Source organism: Psammomys obesus, unplaced genomic scaffold, assembly GCF_907164565.1.
Source record: "Psammomys obesus unplaced genomic scaffold, mPsaObe1.curated_primary_1811, whole genome shotgun sequence".
In the NCBI taxonomy this organism is placed as follows: Eukaryota; Metazoa; Chordata; class Mammalia; order Rodentia; family Muridae; genus Psammomys; species Psammomys obesus.
In genome coordinates, this window is record NW_026596057.1 from 2156720 (window position 1) to 2180077 (window position 23358).

Below are 23358 nucleotides of genomic sequence, written 5' to 3' on the forward strand. Positions count from 1 at the left end.
ATACATGAGATATTTTGTATCTGGCAATCAAACGTACAGTACTAATGTGTAAAGCTTCTAGAACAGAGGTTCTCAACCTTCCTAATGCCGCAACCTTTTAATACCGTTCCTTGTGTTGTGATGACCCCCAACCATAAAATTATTTCATTGTTACTTTATAACTGTCATCTTGCTACTGTTATGAATCATAATGTAGATATCTGATATGCAGGATGTCTGATAAATGACCCTCTCGCGGGGTTATAATCCACAGGTTCGAAACTACTGTTCTGGACATTAGATATAGCAGATGAAGCTATATCTGATAAGGTAAAATTAGAACAGATACTAGAATAAGATTCTTTAAACAGAAATGTTTAGTTTGGGGAAAGCCCTGATAGGTGCAGAGAACAGGTACACAAAGGCCCTGAGGGCAAGCATGGGCTTCGCTTGTTAGTAGTTTTGCCCAGCAGTGAATTTGCAGTATCAATGAGGGAGATTAATGTAGGCGACAGGGTCAGTTTTCCCTGCATCTGATCATGTGCAACCTTGTAAAAGATTGCTTAAGAGAGAGAGAGAGAGAGAGAGAGAGAGAGAGAGAGAGATTTTATTCTGTTTTGAGTCAGAATCCCTGGAAAGCTTTGAGGATTGGGGTAACATGAGCAAAATTGCATTTTAAGAGCATCATTATGGCCACCTTGTAACAAGTGGACCATAGAGACCTTGAGAGAAGAGTATCTGGGAGGCTATGGCTCTAAGACAGGTGAGTAATGATGTTTACCTGAACTAACACAGCAGTGGTGAAAGTGGTGAGAAGGCCCTAAACTCTAGAGATAATTCAAAGGCAGAGCTGATGGGCTGAGAGAGGAGGAAATCCAGAAAGAAAAAAAAAAATCAAGATGTTCAGCCTGAGAAAGGAGATAAAACTATTTACTGAGCAGTGAACATAGGAGAAAAAAAATGTAACAAAATCATGTAAAGAAAATCATTTTCCATTTAAAAAAATGTGTGTTTCCCAGTATGATTTAAATATTTAAAATTGTATTGGTTAGGGACTTTAAGAGCAAAGTGGAAATAAAGACAGGGCGTGAATCTCAGACTGTCAATGAACTGGGGAGATCAGTACTTGAAAGACAAAATTCATAGTCCAGTGTGGTAGCAAAGTCTAAGCTGCCAAACTTCAGCTGAAGTTCAAATTCTGCCACTTCATAGAAGTGGAACTTGAACAAATTGCTTTGTCACATTGTACCTCAGATTCCCCTTCTGCAGTGTTATTCCAGGGCCTTAAGTTACATCATTAGGTTGTTTATTTGAGATCACCATGGGTTTTTGTAATGTAAACGTTGACAGAAATAATCTTTCCTCTTAGGACAGTGAAGCTTTGTCCCAGGAAGGCTAGTGGGTGGTGCATTCATTTCCATATGTTCCTAATTGTTTTTCAATTTCCTCCCTGATTTTTTTTCAATGACCCACTGTTCATTCAAAAGCACGTCGTTTACTCTCCGTTTGTATAACGCCTGTAGACATTCTCGGTATTTATTTCTACTTTTATTCTACTGTGGTCTGATAGGATGCAAGGAAGTGCCTCAGGATTCTCAGATTTCTCAAGTTTGCTTTGTGGCCTACAGCGTGACTAGCTTTGGAAAATGTCTCACACACTACTGAAAAGAACACATACATACTCCATGTCTGTGGCACGGAATAAATAGTCTGTGTCTCTATAGTCCAGTTTACCTATGGCATCATTTAGATAACAAATGTTTTGGCTAATTTTTTGCTTGGCACATCTTTGCTAAATATGACAGTGGGATATTGCCTTTTCTCACTATTATTGGGTCAGGACCTACGTGGCATTTTACACCTTCTAATGCTTGTTTTTCACAAACGTAGAAGCTCTGAAATTAGGAACATAAATGTTTATAACTATGATGTCACCTTTATAGATTGCTTCCTTAATTATGATTCAGTAGCGCTCTTTTTCCTGTCGGATCGTACTAGGCTTGAAATCTACTCTACCTGATTTAAGGTTTGCTTCTTCTGTTTACAGCTTTTGTTTGCTTGGAGGTTTGATTTCCAACATCTGATAATCAGTTTTTAGATGCCTTTACTGGTTATGTGTGTTTCTTGTAGAGAACAAATAGTTCTTGTTGTCACTCAAATGCATATCCTAACCTTTACATTTGTTTTGTGCAAATGAGATGGATGTGAGAATGAGTGAGTGCATTGAGCAAGACAGGAGACCATGAGCAGGAAACAAGAGGTCTTTGTAAATGGACAGGAGGGAAAAGATGCGCTCATGACCTGCAAGTGGAAAGAAGGATCGTGGCCTTAGGAAGGTACCAGGGAGAGAGAGGAGATGGGGAAAAAGATGGGAGAGAAACAAAAACAAGTTTGTTTAGAAAGTGTCATGATACAGGTTAGTTCTTTGTGAGCTGATAAAGAGCAGGGTCACTGTGTAGGTCTCCTCCTGGTGTGGGGATCACTTTAACTGCAGAAAGAACTTGGAGAGTGTCTAGATTATAATTAGATTCTTTCAATAAGATACCTTTGTGGGGGAGGGGGTGGTAAAGGACACCCAGCTGACCACATGGGAGCGACTAATCCTACTCCCTGTTTTCTCCCTTATGGACCAATCCCCATATTCGGCTCCTAAACTTAATTTTTTATAACTATTTATTGATTCCTAGTGAATTTCAATCCCACTCATCTTCCCATTCCCCCATATCCACCCTTGCAACCACACCACCGAAACAAAACAAAACAATAATGATGATAAAAATAAAAACAACAAAAAAGAGAAAAAATAAGAACAAAATCTTACTGTGAAAGCTGTGGTGTCACACAGTACACCCTTTTGCTAAACAGTATTAACTGCAAATGGCTCCTTGGTCTGATTCGAGGCCTCTGGCTTCTGTTGCACTATCAACAGTGGATCCTCACCTGGGCTCCTCTCAGAGAGCCGGTTGCTGCCCTGTGTCATGGAGATCCTGCGGCATTGGTTCTGCGGGACCTTCCTCTCCACGCACTCCAGCAACTGCGGTAGATGTTGGAGTGGGCCAACCCAGCCCTGGATCTGAGCCTTCACGGTGTCTGTATTCAGCCAGCAAGCTCTCCTTTGTCCACACCTCCAGGGTCTGCCCTCTAGCTTTTCCCAGGAGAGGGCCAGCTCTCCTGCTTGCATCAGCCAGCAAGAGATGGGATCGGCTCTCCCATGCTCAGGCCACCAGGGCCAGCTCTCCAGCACTGTCCAGAATATAGGTCAGGCCAGCTCTTCTGCGCTCACACCCTGAGGGTCAGCTCTCCAGTGCCCACATCTCCAGGGTCAGCTCTAACACACTGTCCAGGAGAGGTGCAGGGCCTACTCTCAAGAATGCTGCTGCCAGCGAGAGGCAGGGCCAGCTCGCCCATACCATCCTCTCGAGGGGTGGGGCCAGCTCTTCCACATTGCTAGGCAAGCTAAATTTATTTCTCCTTTTTTTTTTTTTCCTTTTCTTTATTACCCACTGCATTTCCTTGGTGATGCCCATATATGCATGGGATAAAGTGCCATCAAGTAGAGTAAGGACAATGTACCATAGGACACACTCCTGAAGAAAATGGACTCTCCTTCCTCCGGTGGCTACCTCCATCAAGTGCAATAGCTGCTCTGTTAGAAGCAACTTCCCATTTCATGCTGAAGTGCTAACTGGCTTGCGCCTGTGAAGGCCTTGAGTTACTACTCACTGCTGCTGTGAGTTCATAATTTCAGCAACCCTATTGTGTCCAGAAGACCCTGTTTCCCAGCAGTCCCCTGCAAGTTCTGCTTTTACAGTATTTCTGCCCCCCTCTTCCTCATTGGTCCTGAGTATTGGGACTCCAGGTATATAGACACCTCGTTAAGGACTAAGCATTTCACAGTCACTTTCAAGAGTTGTTTTTTCTCGGTATTAACTGCCATCTGCCTGCCCCACAGAGAAGTTTATTGAGCGATAAGAGTTGCATTCCTCTGTGGGTGCAGGGATAGGTATTTAGAAGGCAGTTTGATGCCTTGTCTTTTTAGCAAAGCTGTTCTCAACATTCCTAATGCTGTGAGCCTTTAATACAGTGACGCCCAACCACAAAATTATTTTTGTTGCTTCTTCATAACTATATTTTTGCTACTGTTATGAATAATAATGCAAATATCTGTGTTTTCTGGTGGTCTTAGGTGACCGCTGTGAAAGGGTCCTTTGACCCCAAAGGGGTTGGGACCCACAGGCTCAGAACCTCTGCTTTAGCAAAGTAAAAGTGGCAGGTAGGGCCTGTGACTTCTTTTGAATTGGAGTTAGCTTAAAGTCTTCCCATTGCTAGATACATACCAGGTACAAATATTTAGGGGATTTTTTTTTCCTTATGAAGATTCTACTTGGGATGATTAGAAGGCAACAAAATGATAATCTTCCTGAAAGACTATACTCTCTGGATTTGAAAATTTGTAACTGCTGTTCCAGCTTCATCTAATGTTTTCTCTGACACTTCCTTCCCTGTGTGGCAGTATTTTATTCAACCCACATTTGGCGCTCTACTCTTACAACACCTGATCCTGGGACTGACTGAAGCCCTGCCTAAAAAGCTGTATCTTATACCTTGCCTGCAAGTTATGATGTCAGCGCCGAGCCAAATGCCAGCTGAATTGAAATGTACGATTTCCCAAAGAACATGTGTTGACAGCTGCTTTCCTCATGGTCTCCCTTCTTGGTTCCAAGAATCCATAAAATCTTATAACCACACAAACCAAAATTATATAGGAGACGTTCAGTCAGATTTGGCACAAAGTAGAATTTGTGAGTGAAACCTAGGCTTTTTTTTTTCCCCAGAACTTTCTAAGTTTACCCCCTAGGCATGGTCTCATCCGTGGTCTGGCTGCGCTACTGGGTGCTTTCTGTCTCCACTCTCCTCTCACAGACCTTGCTGGGAAGGGCTTGGCCTCCCTTGCTTGTTCAAGTGAACGGATAGCCTCCTGCCTTCACTTAATGATGCTGTGACTGAAGCAAACTTGAGCTCTGGATTAGAAAGCTTTTTGGCATTTCAGTGATTTTTCAAGGCGCCTCAAGGAACTTTGCCAAGACAAGGAGGCATCTATCAGACAGCTCTCACTCAATTCAACGTCTCCTGCTGCCATTTCCTTTCATTTTGGAGTGTAACCATTTCTGAACACACACCCCCACCACCACCACCATAGCACTGTCCTTAGACATTACTTAATGCTAATATTTAATTAAATATTAAATATTAGTTAAAAGTGCTAATATTTAATTACACCATAAAATCTCTACAGTGATTCCCAGGACACCTGGACAGAAAGGGACTTAGAGACTTTCTACAACCAAAATTTCAGAGACTTTTTATTTCCAGAGAATACAGAAGTACCATAATGTGTACTACAGACTCTTTCTGCCTGTCCTATGTCAACTGCCTTAACTAAACTACATCACCTCTATCCCGTCTCCACATCTGTAGCCTCCCTGTTGGTCCAAGGCTCTGCTTGGGGGACCCACTGTTTTCCGTGCCTACAGAGTTTCTCCTTTAGGCCGTTAGTGAGTCTCCACGCCCTCTGCGCCTGCCGTGCCTTCTTGTACATGCACACTATGGAAATTCTAGGCAGTATTTATGGGCATGTAGTCATGAGCTACCTAGCTGTGTGTGCACATCTCTCCAAACACATTCTTGCCACTAAATCACATATGACTACCTTGTTGTACGCGCAGGGTGTCATACAAGCATGTTGTAACATTTTTAAAATCTTCATTAAAGCACACTAAAACCTGTTTGATATATTCTACATACTTACAACATGGCTTGTCTTTTCATTTTATTGTCTTGCCAACCAGCGCAAACCCCCAGATGCATCTGCCTAATGTGAACACACTTTTTCTATAGGTACTAAGCCAGGAGTTGTAAATTTCTGAATGCTATCGCTTGCCAGAGACATAGTCTTTGGAGGCTTGATGCAAATAGTGAAGTGTTTGCAAAAATGACAGGTGAAGGTTGTAGTGCCATTGTTTTCTGCTTTCTTCACTCACAGTTGTCAATTAGACCTTTCGATTTCTGACAGAGGCGAGATGCTGGTGAGCCACACCCTTTACATTGAAAGAAGACACCTGATTGCCACCAGGGTATACACCTCTAATCCAAAAACCCGGAAGGCCGAAATGTGAGGATTGTAACAAATAACAGCTGAGCCAGGGCTACATAGAATGAGCTTGTATGAAAGCCAGAAATATAGTTTTGGGGGCCTCTTGTACTCCTCTCGCCAACAACTTGAAATGAGGTTTCTAATGCTTGTCACTGGAAAGGGGGTGATAGATTGATTTGGCTTTGGAGGGAAAATTATAAGTCCGGCTGGCATAACTTTGTATATGTCTGTATGTATATGTAATGCAATTTTAAGCAAACATAAAATATTATATTTTATTTTAAGTAAACATATAATAATATGATTCTCTATGGCCTTTTCTGACATTCTAAGTGTTATTTATCTTTCTTCCTCCCTCCCATAACTTATTTTGTATAAGTAAAACAATGGCCTTGCAAATTAAATGAGAAGCTTGTCATCTCTATTATGTCTAGTGGCTGTTTTAAGGGTTTTGCTAATTACAAAAGGTATCAAGATGCTTGGGGAGATGGCTCGGCAATTAAAGACCTTTTCACAAAAGCATGAGGACCCACATGCCAGAGGGCATGACAGGTTGGCTGTAATTTCAAACTCCAAAGTGAAGATAGAAGATTCCCCAATTCAAGGTCCCTAGCAGATTTAACTAGTTGTATTAATGAGCTATGGTTTTGACTGAGAGACCCTGCCTGAATTTAAAAAAAAAATGGTGAAGGATAATGAAGAAATGATTCCCAACATCAACTTTGTGCCTACATATACATGTATGAGCACATATATGTAAACATGCATGTACACAAGCACATCATACACAAAAACATGAAAAAAAAAGGACAACAACCAAACAACCAGAAAACAAAACTAAGGAAAAGGTGCCAAGGGCCAGATCCAACTTTAGATTTCACCTAGAAACCTAGATCTCCCTGGATTCTGATTGGCTCCTGCCTTGAAGAACCCAAAGAACTAAATCAAGGACCAGCGAGGGGCAGAGATGTTTGCCCAGTGACCACCCAACACACATACACACCCCAGTTATTCCATATCATCCATTTCAAGGCTCCTCCCCTGATTGTCCGAGCCATATGATTTTTGTGGGGTCATCTCTTCAGCCCTCTGTCACATCTAAACAGTGAGTAGGTACATGTCTGCTCAGAGGCACTCTAGCCCTCTGCTTCCACCAATAAATCACAGAGCCTTTGAGGAGGCAAGCCACCTCTGGGCTGAACACAGCAAGTGTTGAACTGTGAGTAATAATTTATACCACAGAGTAATTTCAGACTGAAAGTGAAAAAGATTTCTTGACCCTCCCGCTGCTGAAAAGGGACGTAAGTCATATAATTTTATGCCAGCAACACATGTATCATATGAAGCAGGAAATATTCTTTCGGTGACCTGAATGTTATGTGTTGTTATTAAAATATGTTTAGCCAAGGCTGTGGCTCAATTTGAAGCCCATTTGAGGGTATGTGTCATGCTTGGTCTCAGTCAAGACCTGAAGCCAATTTAGAGAGTGTGTGTTATGGGAAGTCTTCATGTTAGAGGTGTGAAATTTACAGTCAATAGAAAGTAATTTTCTGATTGGAACTTGGCCCAAACATTGCAATGGATCTAGTGAGAATGCCATGGGGCCTGTAATATTCATCAGTGATGGATTCTGGGATTTAAAATCTTTCTCTGAGGAGAGCAAAGGCAGGCATGATGTAGAACTGGAGAAAAACCATAAAGAAGTTGTGTAAATTACTGAAACTCTTCCTGGCCTTATCTAAGACCTCTTACCACAGTTCCCAATAATCCTTTGCTCACATACCTTCAACAGGGTTTCCAAAAATGACCCACCCCCTTTTATCCCTGTCTTAGCCCTGCACTTGGAGACCTGTCAATTTCATCTATTCCTGAGTCCCTGGGCATGCTGAAATTTCCTCCATGGAAGCTTGCTTGAGACCCAGGCACCTGCGAACAGTCATGAACATTTCTATAACTTGCAGATTTACAAGTTTGAAAGTTAAAAGATTTTCTTGGAATCCTGGGTGCTGCCTCACTGTGTCTGCTTTAGGGAACTTTCTGTGACTTGTTTTTATCACTTTCTGGGCCAGAAGCATGAAATTCCAGAATAATCAAGCACACGCCTGTAGCTAAACTACACTTTGACTCTTGGATCCTTAGGGCAACTTAATGGGAAATCCCAGAAGTAGAGATCTTGGACACTAATATCTTTTTTTCAAAACTTTTGGTTGGTTACAATATGTAGACACAGTAAGAACTATCAATCTAACCATAATCCTTCGTGTATATACATCTGATCTGAGAAGGTTTCAACTGCAGATTTCAATCCACTCATCTTTGTGGGCCCTAAGAGGAAGTATTTATACAAGTGTCTAGATGAGGCTGATGCTAATTGCTAGCAAATAGGTCATGTTTTACTTATCAAGTCCAATAGACTATCTTCTTTGAACACTTTCCTTATGTTCCCAGGCAGAATCAAGCAGCCTGCTGCTTCTGTATCCTCACATCTTAGCAATGATCTCACCCAATCCTTTAATTTTTCATTTGCTTGCCTGCCTTTCTCCAACACTTAAATACATGCTATATACAGTGAGTACTTTAGGGACAGAGACAATGAAACCTTCATTCATTAAAGAAAAGGAGACGAAGATTTAAGAAATTGACTTTCTGCGTTCACTCAGTGTATTCATCACCAAGGTATATTGGTATAGCAAAATCCCTGACTGTAGTTCTGAGAATTGTACTGATTCTGTGATTATCATCTAAAGAGCTCTTAATGCATTTTTCAGTTATGGAGAAGCTGTTTAGTTAGCTACCAGTGAACAGAGTACAAACTTCCACAGATTAAAAATAAGCAAGTAAGTAAAAAAACAAACAAAGAGTATTTTTGTGCACAATAATTATTGTGACAATGGGGTCAATAAGAGGTTGCCATGAAGACCTTTCCCTGGTCACAGAACAGAGTCCACCTTAGTGGTGATAAGCCTGCTTCCTTATCTTCCCATTACATAGTGACAATCATAAGAGCTTTGCTTTCTCCAGGTTTCTAAAGTGGTTTCATATCATTAACTGCCATTTAATGAGGTTTATCCAGTTACATATGTGAACAGAAAAAGGCAGACACTATTCAAAATAGTACCAGAATTAAATCTCTCTCCTCCTTCCCCTATCACTTTTCTACCTTTTAAGAAAGGTCTGATTCAATTACTATCTATCTTTATTTGTGTATTTTTCTGAGGCAAGGGCTCAGGTAGTCCTGGCTGGCCTTGAACTTCCTAAGTAGCAAAGCCTGGACTTGAATTCCCAATCCTCCTGCCTCAACTTTCTACATGATGGGCTACCACATCCAGCCATTCATTTCTATAGTTTTATGAGATCAAGCTTCTGGGAGAAATGTTCCATGTTTAAAAAACATTTCTCTCAAATCCTGCTAGAATGCTAAAACTCCAACAAGAATATCTAAAATTCCTTTGTGTATTAAAGTATGAATCTTACCAGAGAAGATTAATAGGGAGAGTAATGGATACCCACTAGTGGTTTCGTTCAAGTTTGTCAATTTCACATGGGTGGATAGAATTTTGAGAAAGGAAATCACAATAGATACTGTTGAATTCGAATGGAATATCCTCCACTTCTACCTGTTCCTTGAAAAGAAAAGCAAGACAAGGAAAATGCCCTCCAAGAAAGGTGTGATTCCAATTGGAAGAAACTGGGGGCCACTGGGAGGCTCCCAATGCCAACCTGAAGAGCCTCTGGAAGAAGGAGAGACAGAAGCAGCAGAGCATCAACAGATAGTAACTTAGACTTGTCCTTCCTTGGACTGTGGTCCCCTTGCTAGAAATCTACTGGTCCCACAATGATCAAAGAGCAAAGCAGCACATTCTGGTACTATGAAGCTGTGCAACCCAGAGTTTACACTCATGGAGAGAAATATCTCATGCTTTCCTTCCCTAGCCCTCTCACCTTACAGACTCTGACGTGCCTCTGCTCAGGTTTCCTGATATTTCACTCTTCCCACCCTTTCTTGACTTCCTGTTGGTCTTCCATACTTTAGCATCAATATAATCTCCATGGTAAAGAGAGGACTGGCAGAGCAACTGAGGGAAACAGCTCCCAGGAAAACTCACCAGAGTTTTAAGCCAAGAGGGGTCACAAAAAAACAATCTTGCTGAACCACCTGCCCTAAAGAGGGAATGGTGGCACACTATTTCAGAGCTTTCACTTTTAACCCACCTTTAATTCCTGTTCTGAACCTGTCTTAATCCCTCTATTATTCTCCCCAAACACAACTTCACAAACATGTTGTGTCATTTGGCTTTGCTCCTGTAACAAGACTCCACCAGGACAAAACAGAAGTACAAGATGTGTTTTCCATTGGCCTTCCCTCTGCTGGCAGTTTACAGCTGTGATTGGTGATGGAGCCCCAACACCAGAGAGAGAGCCAGCAGAGACAAGGTTTTCTCTCTGTGTCTGTCTGTCTCTGTCTCTTCCTCTCCCTCTTCTTAGAAAGAGCTGATTAACAGTGCCTAATAAAAATTCTCTTTGAAAGTGGTGGGGATAGTAGTATCTTTCTTTGTAGCATTAATATATTTCTTCCTTTCATCTGGGTTGAAAACAAATGACAAAAAGAACAAATAGTACGCATGGGCAGTCCTTCCCATGAATAACAAAGTAAGAATCCTCTTGACTTGGGAAATAGAAAGAAATGGTCAGCTCTGACCCAAACACCTACAAAAAAAAAAAAAAAAAAAAAAAAAAAAACTGGCAAAGGTAGTTTGGCTCCCAAGCATAGCACCTCAAATTTAAATTTAATTGTGTTCTATTTGACTAGACATGTTTCTTTTGAGGACCAAGACATTCAGTTTCAGAAACACTGACATTGGTGTGAATGTGAACCAGATAGTGGTCCCTTCATGCTTTAGTTTTACCATCTAAAAAGTATTTGTAGTCCTTCTTGTCAATACTACAAATACCAGCTAGATAAAGAAACAGCTCCCTCCTTTAATGCATTTATCACTAAGCACTGTAGAGGAAGGCAGTGGTGGCGGACACTTTTAACCCCAGTTCTCAGGAGGCAGAAGCAGGCAGATCTCTGAGTTCCAGGCCAGCCTTTTCTACAGAGAGTCTCAAAAACCAGCCAATCAAATAAAAAACAAGTAATCTAGAGAGGGATGGTCTGGGTTACATGATTGAATTCTGCTTCTAGAGACATCCAGAGGTCATAGTTTCTTCTGTCTGTCTGCTAAATGTTGTCCTAGATCAGCAAAGTTGGTGTCAGCTGGGATCAAGTCAAAAAGATACAACAAAGTCCCCAGCAGAATTCTGACTCAGAATCCATAGTTCAAAACTGTGTAGTAGTACTTTCTAGTATTGACTTGATTTGCATAATTAACATTGGCCTCTGTTGGGCTGGATAGATGGCTCAGTGATTAAGAGGACACAGGTTTAATTCCCAGCACCCAAATGACAATTTCACAACCATCTTTAACTCCAGTTCCAAGGGATTCACTTTCCTCTTCTAGCCTTTGCAGGCAAACATGTGAATCACAGACATGCATGCAGAGAAATTGCCCACAAACCTAAGATAAAACTAAGTAAATCGGGGGCAAGATGGCAGCGCCGGGAGGACTCTCATTCTGAGGAGCAGCACAGCAGGATTGGCACAGTGACCAGCAATCAGAACTCGCGGCCATAAAACACAAGTGGTTGTGTTTCTCAGGTGAGAGGATACCCCACGGTGGGGGATTCGATCAGCTTTAACTCACCCGGCAAAACCGCGGAAGAGATCCCCGTTCCGCCAGGCGCTTGGTCGCCAGCCCAGAGCTACCCGCCAGCGCGATCTGGTCACGGTCCCAGACTGAACTGTGGGCCCACAACACCATAGACTGGATCTCCCAGTCGAGAGATAACCCCACGGAGCAGGAAACAATTGGGACCGACCCCAGGTTACCCAGACATCCCCTGGAAAAGACTCGGGTTCCGCGGGTGCCCCAGGAGCCAGCCCGGACCCAGAGCCGGGAGGGACAAAGGCGCCTGCCTGCACAGAGCCCTGCCTGCGCGCGTGATTCGCCGCCTCAGATAGAACTGTGGGCACCAGGGCAACAGGGCACCAGACTGCCTGTCTCTGGCAGGAGGAAACCCCCAGCGGAGGGGGTCAGCAGCTCTAACGCTTAGGACACCCAGCACCAAAACACTTCCTGGACTCACGCAGACTCTAGTGCAGGCAGAAGCGCTGTGCTCTGCCGCCATTGTTGCGGTCCCCTGGGGCACTGGGACACACAGCTGCATCCTCGGACCTGCAGGAGTCGAAGAGCCATTACAGCAGCCCTCAGATACTGTGCCAGGGATCGGCCAGTTGTCCCTGGCTGGACTGCCAAAACTGTAGGAATCCCTGATCCTTCAGGGGGGCTGCACCCACAGCGTCTGGACCAGAGCAGTGCCTGTAGCCGCCATCCCAGACAGAGACACACAGCTTCTGGTCCAGAGTGAGGCACCCAGCCTCCAGACCAGAACAGTGCCCCCAGGTGCCAAATCAACCTAGGTGCACATTCTCCAGGTCCAGAGCAGAGCAATCAGCCTTTGGCCCAGAGACTTGCTGAGTGCACCTCCCACTTTCTCAGACTGAACTGTGCGCCCCAGGATAACAGACTGAGTTTCCCTGTTGGGAGAAAACCCCATAGCTAGGGAATCAGCAGTTTCTTCAAGAGGACTGTACATGGAAATTTAGTGAGCAGCAGCACACTAAATTTATAACAAGAAACCCAGCAGTGGGGCAGCTGTCTTGAGAAATTTTATGGGTAAGAGGAGATCCCCCCCTGCCTAACATAGACCACAGCTACTACTCAGGGCTATAAACCTGAGGTGAGCAGTGGCATCTCCGGAGAAACACTGGCCATACAGTGACCATAACCAAAAATCAGAGAAGGACTCCTTCAGGAAAAATCATCTTCCGGCCAAGGGGATACTCCCTACCTCAGGACTCCAGGAAGCACAGAAACTAACAGCCAAAACCTAAATCAGCCCAATGGGTAGAGGTCAGCGTAAAGGCTCAACCAACAAAAGACAGAGCAATATGGCATCTCCAGAACCCAGCCATCCAGGGGCGAACAGCCCTGAACAATGCAGCATAATAGAAAATCAAGAAGAGGACCTTACATCTATGTTGATGAAGAGGATAATAGAGGAGACAAATAAAATACGTAAAGAATTAGAGGAAGATAAAACCAAACAGATCATGGCTATCCGTAAAGAAATGGAGGAAGATAAAGACAAGCAAATTAGGGCTATCCGTGAAGAAATACGGGAAGATGCAGCCAAACAGCTTGTGGCCTTCAGAGAAGAAATAATTAAATCACTGAAAGAAATCAAAGAGACAGAGTTGAAGGAACTAAAAGAAAAAGAGGAAAATACAAGCAGACAGGTGAAGGAAGTAAACAAAACAACTCAAGACCTGAAGATAGAACTAGAAAAATTAAAGAAAACACAAATGGAGGAAATAATGGAGAGGAAGAATTTAGGGAAGAAAACAGGAACTACAGAGGTAAGCATAACCAACAGAATACAAGAAATGGAAGAAAGAATCTCAGGTGTAGAAGATACAATGGAAGAAATCGATGTATCTGTCAAAGAAAATGTGAAATCCAAAAAATTCCTGACACAGACCGTCCAAAAAATCCAAGACAATATGAAAAGACAAAACCTAAGAATAATAGGTATAGAGGAAAAAGAAGACTCCCTTCTCCAAGGCCCAGAAAATATTTTCAACAAAATCATTGAAGAAAATTTCCCCAAGTTAAAGGAGAAGCCAATAAGGATACATGAGGCCTACAGAACACCCAACAAATTTGACCAGAAAAGAAAATCCTCCCGCCACATAATAATCAAAACAGGAAGTATACAGAACAAAGAAAAAATACTAAAAGCTGCAAGGGAAAAAGGCCAAGTAACATATAATGGCAAACCCATTAGAATCACACCTGACTTTTCAACAGAAACTATGAAAGCCAGAAGGGCCTGGACAGATATCATGCAGACCCTAAGAGAACACAGATGTCAACCCAGGCTACTATACCCTGCAAAACTCTCAATCCTCATAGACGGAGAAAACAAGATATTCAATGACAAAAACAAATTTCAACAATACCTACACACAAATCCAGCATTACAGAAGACACTGGAAGGGAAAATACAACCCAAGAAAATTAGCTTCTGTCAAGAAAACACAGGAAATAATTAACCTTACTACAGCAAAACAAAAAGCAACCAAGCACACAAACTTATGAACACAGCCAACATCAAAATCAAAGGATCTAACAGCCACTGGTCATTAATCTCTCTCAACATCAATGGACTCAACTCTCCAGTAAAAAGACACAGATTAACAGAATGGATACGTAAACAAAACCCAGCAATCTGTTGCATACAAGAAACACACCTAAGACACAAAGATAGACATTACCTGAGGGTAAAAGGTTGGAAGATGACTTTCCAAGCAAATGGACCCAAGAAACAAGCAGGAGTAGCCATTCTAATATCTGATAAAATAGACTTTCAACCAAAAATAATAAAAAGAGATGAGGAAGGACACTTCATACTCATCAAGGGAAAATTCCACCAGGAAGACATCACAATCCTGAACATCTATGCCCCAAATACAAGAGCACCCACATTTGTAAAAGAAACATTGATAAAATTTAAACCACATATAGATCCCCACACATTAATAGTGGGAGACTTCAACACCCCACTCTCAACAAAGGACAGGTCAACAAAACAGAAATTAAACAAAGAAACAATATCTCTGACAGAGGTCATGAATCAAATGGACCTCACAGACATCTACAGAACTTTACACCCAAACACAAAAGAATTTACCGTCTTCTCAGCACCTCATGGAACCTTCTCCAAAATAGACCATATAGTTGGTCACAAAGCAAGCCTCAACAGATACAAGAAGACTGAAATAATCCCTTGTATCCTGTCTGATCACCATGGAATAAAGCTGGACTTCAACAACAACAGAAATAGCAAAAAGCCTACACACTCATGGAAACTGAACAACTTGTTACTAAATGACAGCTGGGTCAGGGAAGAAATAAAGAAAGAAATTAAAGCCTTTCTAGAACTCAATGAAAATGAAGACACAACATACCCTAACTTGTGGGACACAATGAAAGCAGTGCTAAGAGGAAAGTTCATAGCACTAAGTGCCTTCAAGAAGAAATTCGAGACAGCTCATTCAAGCAACTTAATGGCCCACTTAAAAACCCTAGAAAAAGAAGAAGCAGACACACCAAAAAGGAGTAGACGGCTGGAAATAATCAAACTCAGGGCTGAAATCAATCAATTAGAAACAAATAAAACAATTCAAAGAATCAATGAAACCAAGAGCTGGTTCTTTGAGAAAATCAACAAGATAGACAAACCCTTAGCCAAGCTAACTAAAAGGCAGAGAGACACCACCCAAATCAACAAAATCAGAAATGAAAAGGGGGACATAACTACAGACACTGAGGAAATCCAAACAATCATTAGGACTTACTTCAAAAGTCTATATGCCACAAAATTTGAAAATCTAAATGAAATGGACAATTTTCTTGATCGATTTGACTCACCAAAGCTGAATCAGGACCAGGTAAATCAACTAAATAGTCCTATATCCCCCAAAGAAATAGAAGCAGTCATCAAAAGTCTCCCATCCAAAAAAAGCCCAGGACCAGATGGCTTCAGTGCAGAATTCTACCAGACCTTCAAAGAAGAGCTAACTCCAATTCTCTTCAAACTATTCCACAAAATGGAAACAGAAGGAACATTACCAAACTCATTCTATGAAGCCACAATCACCTTGGTACCTAAACCTCACAAAGACTCAACAAAGAAAGAGAATTTCAGGCCAATCTCCCTTATGAACATTGATGCAAAAATACTTAACAAAATACTTGCAAACCGGATCCAAGAACACATCAAAGATATTATCCACTATGACCAAGTAGGCTTCATCCCAGGTATGCAGGGGTGGTTCAATATACGGAAATCCATCAATGTGATCCACCATATTAACAAACTGAAAGAAAAAAACCATATGATAATCTCCCTAGATGCTGAAAAAGCATTTGACAAAGTCCAACATCCATTCATGTTTAAAGTACTGGAGAGTTCAGGGATACAAGGCACATATCTAAACATAGTAAAGGCGATATACAGCAAGCCTATAGCCAACATCAAACTGAACGGAGAGAAACTTAAAGCAATCCCACTGAAATCAGGGACAAGACAAGGCTGCCCACTGTCTCCATATCTCTTCAACATAGTGCTGGAAGTCCTTGCTAGAGCAATAAGACAGTCGAAGGAGATCAAGGGGATACAGATGGGAAAGGAAGAAGTCAAATTATCACTATTTGCAGATGATATGATAGTATATATGAGTGACCCCAAAAACTCTACCAGGGAACTCCTACAGCTGATAAACACCTTCAGCAAAGTGGCCGGATATAAAATTAACTCAAAAAAATCAGTAGCACTCCTGTATACAAAAGACAAAAGGGCTGAGAAAGAAATTAGAGAAACAACACCATTCACAATAGCCACAAATGACATAAAGTACCTTGGCGTAACCCTAACCAAGGAAGTCAAAGACTTGTATGAAAAAAATTTCAAGTCTCTGAAGAAAGAATTAGAGGAAGATATGAGAAGATGGAAAGATCTCCCATGCTCATGGCTTGGCAGGATTAACATAGTAAAAATGGCCATCTTACCAAAAGCAATCTACAGATTTAATGCAATTCCCATCAAATTGCCAACACAATTCTTTACAGACCTGGAAAGAAAAATTCTCAACTTTGTATGGAATAACAAGAAACCGAGAATTGCTAAAACAATCCTCTACAATAAAAGATCTTCTGGAGGTATCTCCATCCCTGATCTCAAGCTGTACTATACAGCAACAGTTATAAAAACTGCATGGTACTGGCATAGAAACAGAATGGTGGATCAATGGAATCGAACAGAAGACCCAGAAATAAACCCACACACTTACAGACACCTGATTTTTGACAAAGATGCCAAAACCATACAATGGAAAAATGATAGCATCTTCAACAAATGGTGCTGGTCCAACTGGATGTCTACATGTAGAAAAATGAAAATAGATCCATACTTATCACCCTGCACAAAACTGAAGTCCAAGTGGATCAAAGACCTCAACATAAAACCAGACACATTAAATCGGCTAGAAAAAAAAGTGGGGAATACCCTAGAACTCATTGGTACAGGAGAAAACTTCCTGAACAGAACACCAACAGCACAGGCTCTAAGAGCAACAATCAATAAATGGGACCTCATGAAATTGAAAAGCTTCTGTAAAGCAAAGGACACCGTCATCAAAACAAAGCGACTGCCTACAGATTGGGAAAGAATCATCACCAACCCTCTATCTGACAGAGGACTCATATCCAATATATATAAAGAACTAAACAAGCTGAAAAGCAACAAACCAAGTAATCCACTTAAAAAATGGGGAACAGAGCTAAAGAGAGAATTCTCTGCAGAGGAATATCGAATGGCAGAGAAGCACTTAAAGAAATGCTCAACCTCATTAGCCATTAGGGAAATGCAAATCAAAACAACCCTGAGATTTCACCTTACACCCATCAGAATGGCCAAGATGAAAATCTCAAGGGACAACACATGCTGGAGAGGTTGTGGAGAAAGGGGAACGCTTCTCCACTGCTGGTGGGAATGTAAACTGGTACAACCACTCTGGAAATCAATCTGGCGCTTTCTCAGACAACTAGGAATAGCGCTTCCTCAAGATCCAGCCATACCACTCCTAGGCATATACCCAAAAGAGGCGCAAGTACACAACAAGGACATTTGTTCAACCATGTTTGTAGCAGCTTTATTTGTAATAGCCAGAAGCTGGAAACAACCCAGATGCCCCTCAACTGAAGAATGGATGCAGAAACTGTGGTACATCTATACAATGGAGTATTACTCAGCAATGAAAAATAAGGAAATCATGAAATTTGCAGGTAAATGGTGGGACCTGGAAAGGATCATCCTGAGTGAGTTGACCCAGAAGCAAAAAGACACTCACGGTATATACTCACTCATATAAACATACAATATAGAATAAACCCACTAAAAGCTGTACATCTAAACAAACTAAGCAAAAGAGAGGACCCTAACTAAAATGTTCAATCCCCATCCTGAAAGGCAAAGAGGATGTACATCAGAAGAAAACGAAAATAGGAAACAACCTCGGAACCCGCTACAGAGGGCCTCTGAAAGCCAGAAGAAAACAGGAACCCACCTTGAAACCTGCCACAGAGGGCCTCTGAAAGCTTCTGCAGTATAGACTGTCAAAGCAGATGCTGAGCCTGATGGCCAACTGATGGGCAGAGTGAATGGAATTTTATGTAAGAAGTGGGAAATAGTAAGAGCTGGAGGGAACGGGAACTCCACAAGCAGAGCAACAGAACAAGATAATTTGAACACAGGGAACTTCCCAGAGACTCCTACTCCAACCAAGGACTATTTGTGGAGATGACCTGGAACCCCTGCACAGGTGTAGCCCATGGCAGTTCAGTGTCCAAGTGGGTTACATAGTAATGGGAAGAGGGACTGCCTCTGACATAATCTGATTGGCCTGCTCTTTGATCACTTCCCCCTGGGGGGGAGCAGCCTTACCAGGCCACAGTAGAGGACAATGCAGCCACTTTTGATGAGAACTGATAGACTAAGATCAGAAAGAAGGAGAGGAGGACCTCCCCTATCAGTGGACTTGGGGAGTGGCATGCATGCAGAAAGGGGAGGGAGGGTGGGATTGGCAGGGGAGGAGGGAGGGGCTTATGGGGGGATATAAAATGAATAAAGTGTAATTAATAAAAAATAAATAAAAGATTTAAATAAAAAAAAAAAAACTAAGTAAATCTAAAAAGAAACTAACTAAATTGGCCCTTCAGCATGACACCTAAGAAAACAGAAAAAGGAAGAGGAAGTAAAGAGTAATTCAATTTTCACTACCTAATAGTAATTTTTATCAACTTTTAAATAAGGATATAAAACAATGGATTTCTTTAAGATGTTTTCATAGATGCACATTATTGTACACAGCTCACATTTGCTCCATCACTGTCCCTTGCCTTTCTAAACATATTCACCTGTTTTCTCCCCTAAACTAGTAGCCTTCTGCTTTCAAGCCATTATCTTTTTAAAATTTAGGTTCGGTATATAAGTAGGAGCAGGTACTTGTCTTGCTTTCTCCTTTCCCCACTGTTCTTTGTCCCTCATTTTCTACTCCATTCATTCCTCTTCTTTCTACTTACACAGAGACACGGAGAGAGAGATACACACACACACCACACCACATCTGTGCACCCGTTATTCTCAATTCCAAGTATGAAAGACAAATGATTTTGTCTTTCTGAGTGTGGATTATCAATTTCCTTTTAAAAACGTGATGCGCAGCACACATCACGCTCACTCACACCAGTCACATAAGAGAGGCCAGACAATATAGCTGACCTGGCTCCAATATAGTTCAAACAGCAACCCAGACTAAACTCTGAATGTCCACATTCCAAGTTCCCTTGGTGGAAAAGGGAGAAGGCAAGAATAAAAGAGGAAAACTCAGTCTTAGATTAAAATGTTATACTTGTTTTTTTGCCATTATTATTATGATAAAGGATGGGATAACATTGCCATGAGAATTATGAAACTTTCCTACAACAGGAAAAATAGAAGAATGTTGGTCTCTATTCCATTGAGACATTTGGGTACAAAATAATGAAAAACAAAATCTGACCAAATTTCCCTTTTAAAAACAGCAAGCATGGAATTTTTAATGTGAAATATATTTTTATAGTAATTAAGGTCTTCCTCTTTTGAAAAAAAATATAAAATTCACAACAATTGATGAAGTTTAAAATCACGTGGTTTCTCTTTGGATTAAAAAGAAGTTTTGCTTAAATTCTTGGATTAATAGGAAGTGCACCACTTTGGTCTCTAACCAAACTCAAGGAATAAAAGGAAAAAAAAAATGACACAGCTGAGTCACAGTGATGATTAAAGAGCAATAATAAGTAGCCCTTGCAAACTTCCCTTTTCACAGGGCTGTATGTGTGAATGGTTTAACACAGCGAAGGTTTCTTCCTGCTTATGTGAAACTCTTATACCATTGCCCCCTAAAACAGCAGAATCTAAGACTGTCACATCAGGACAAAGGAAGCACAGCATATCAGCAAGCTCTTGCCTACCTTAGCCTGGAACGTCTCCATCAAATTATATGTACAGATTTGGAGCTATACAAAAGAGAGGGTAGTATTAAGTAAATCAGGTGTCTCTCAGATTTCCTGTAACCTTTGCTACTTCACATTTTATTTTGAACCTATTTTATTCTGAACCTCGGTTGCAGAAAGTGTGAAATCCCCATTGCACAGGGAACATCTAAAGGTTAATTCAAAGCAGTGGGCATTCCTCTACTACCTGTGATTTCGCCTTCACTTCCAAGTCAAACACCCAGCTTAAAGTCCTGAGAAAGATTCAGAAATTTCATCTGAAAGCACAGGGGGTCATTTCTTGGTTGTTTCTGGAAACTTTCATTTTTCTGGCATCTCCGTGAGGTCACTTGTCATAGAAGTAGTTCAGCTGAGAGGCAAAGGTCGGGCAAGGAGTATGGACCCAGGATCTTTTCTCATTAGCTGGGGTGGCTGGCTGCACTCTGTGAGCCTGGCCCCTGGCCTATTAAATGAGGCATGAGGTCAGATGACTCCTCGCCACACTTAAACTTCAGCAAGTTTTACTAATGGAAGGCAGATGTGCTCAGCATCCCCTGAGAAATCCCAGATTCAGTTCGTAGATCTACCTTTTAGAATATAAAATGGCATGATTCAAATAGACTAACATTTTTTTTTCCTGCCTTAGTTTGAGAGGTCTAAAGAGATTAGAGAAAAGGGAAAGATCAGCCATTTAAGAGCAGTCTCCCAGACCACTGATAGCCAAGCACTGTTTGGTCCTGGACAGTTACTTTATGCTTTCTAAAAAGGATTAATTGTGGATTATGAACAACCGGCAAGCTGGAAATGGACAGCCAACGATTACAACTTGAAACCTCTGCTGATACCATTGAACAGGCAACAGAAGACTTACCACAAACAGCTGTGCCTCTCATGTCTGTGTGGAAGCCAGTTTTAAAGGGAACTTAAAGTAAATCCTATTCTATTCTTCTCATTCATTCCTATGTAGGTACTAAGGCCAGAATGAATAATTTTTTTTTTTTTTGCTTGAGTACTGTCCAGAGCTAACTTCCCTTTCAGCTCTTGTTCAGATATCTCATTCAGCAAATGCTCAGCGACTATATATTCCTAAGATTCTTTTAGCCGCAAGAGTTTTGTTATCATCAGTCCTTGATGGAAGACAAGGGTAAGCCGGCCTGGCCTCGGGCACTTTCTCTTCATTCCTTGTCATCGCATATTTTGTTTGTAATGTTCTTGTTTTTGCTTGATTATATAAGGTTATTTGGGGCAGGCGGTGGAAGGTAGCTGAGGGTTTTGGGTTTTTTATTTTCTAATTTTTAATTTATTTTATTGCATTTATTTAAATTTATTTAAATTCATGTTACCAGCTTTGACATCAAGCATAGTTACTTGCTGAGACATCTTTCTGGCCCTTCTTAAAAAATTGTATGTTAATATATATATATATATATATATATATATATATCTCATTACATATATATGAATTCTATATGAACATATGTGATAGATATGTGAACACATGTATGTATTGTACAGAGGTGTCTACATACATGCTTCATGAATTTCTTGCCCAGTAAAGTCTGTTACAGAACCTGATAAGTCTTCAGGGTAATGTGATCATGTGGACAAATGATAGATATTCTCCAGACTTCTGTAGTCAGGGCCTGGATCTGTCAGTATAGGCCTTTGTACACTCAACACCGAATTCCAGGTATCTGACTTTGAGGAGCTAACTTGTTCTGCTGCTGTTTTCATACTGGGAATTGAACTCAGGGCTTCCAAGCAACTGTTCTGAGGCTGAACTGCATTCCCAGTCATCTTTTTTACTTTTGACTTTTATAGAGTCTCATTAAATTGCTAAGCTGACTTTGGGATCGCTCTACAGGCACACACTGGCCTTGGTCTTGCAAGGCCTGACCTCAGCCTCCCAGGTAACTGAGATTTTAGGTCTGTATCACCATCCAGAGCTCGGCTATCCTAAAGAGACATTTTATTTATGTGCTTCAGTGTGACTGTTTTTCAGACAAGATTTCCCCATGCTGTTTTACTCCTCAAAGAGTGACCCGTGGGGGTTGGGGTGGTTTATTTAACTCCACTGGGACAAGGAAAGAAATTTAGGGTAGAGTATGTATGGTTTAGCTTTTCTGTTGCTATTACAAACACTTCAGGTAAAGAAATTAAAAGGAACGTAGACTTATTCTGACTGCATTTCAGAGACTTCAAAGTGTGGTTGTTTAGCTTTGTGGCTTTGGGCCTGTGGCAGTCCAGTGAAACAAACATCAGAGAGCACAGGAATGAGGAGGCTGGTCACTTCATTGCATGGTGGCCCGGAAACAATGGAGAAACAGAGTGGCAACAACTCACATTTCCTTTGAGGGAATCCCCTCCGTGACTTTACTTCCTTCTATCAGGCTCCATGTCCTAAAGGTACCGTTACCTGCCAATAGCCACCACAGAGCCAATCCTTAATGCATGGACCTTGGGGAATATTTAAAATCAAAACTATAAAAAGGTAAGGTCAATGAGCTGGGGTCACTGGCTTGAGGGAAAAGAAAATCTTGACAAAAAGATCACAGAGACATCCAGTCTCGTCACTAGTGCCAGTAGAAGGCCAAGAATCATCCACTAAGTTTTCGGAGCCTTCTTAGCGTGTTTGCTTATTTCTCCATTCAACCCTTCAAAGTCTTTGTGTGCAGGGAGACGATATGGGCACGTTACTTAGGGACAGATGTATTTGTGCTTATCAGAACATTCGAGTGATATTTAGGAGTTTGCAGTTGTCTAGAAAAATACATTTATCTCATTTCTGGTCGCAGCTCTACAGGAAGTCCTTTGATTTTCCCGTCCTTAGTTGCTAAGTGATTCTAGAGTCTGAAGCTTACTGTGGCATTGGCAGAGAGCGCTGGACTTGCATTTCTGCTTTCCGTTGGAGACAAGCCGTACGGACTGTCTGGAGGATGCCCCTCATAACGTTATTTTTTTTTTACTTCA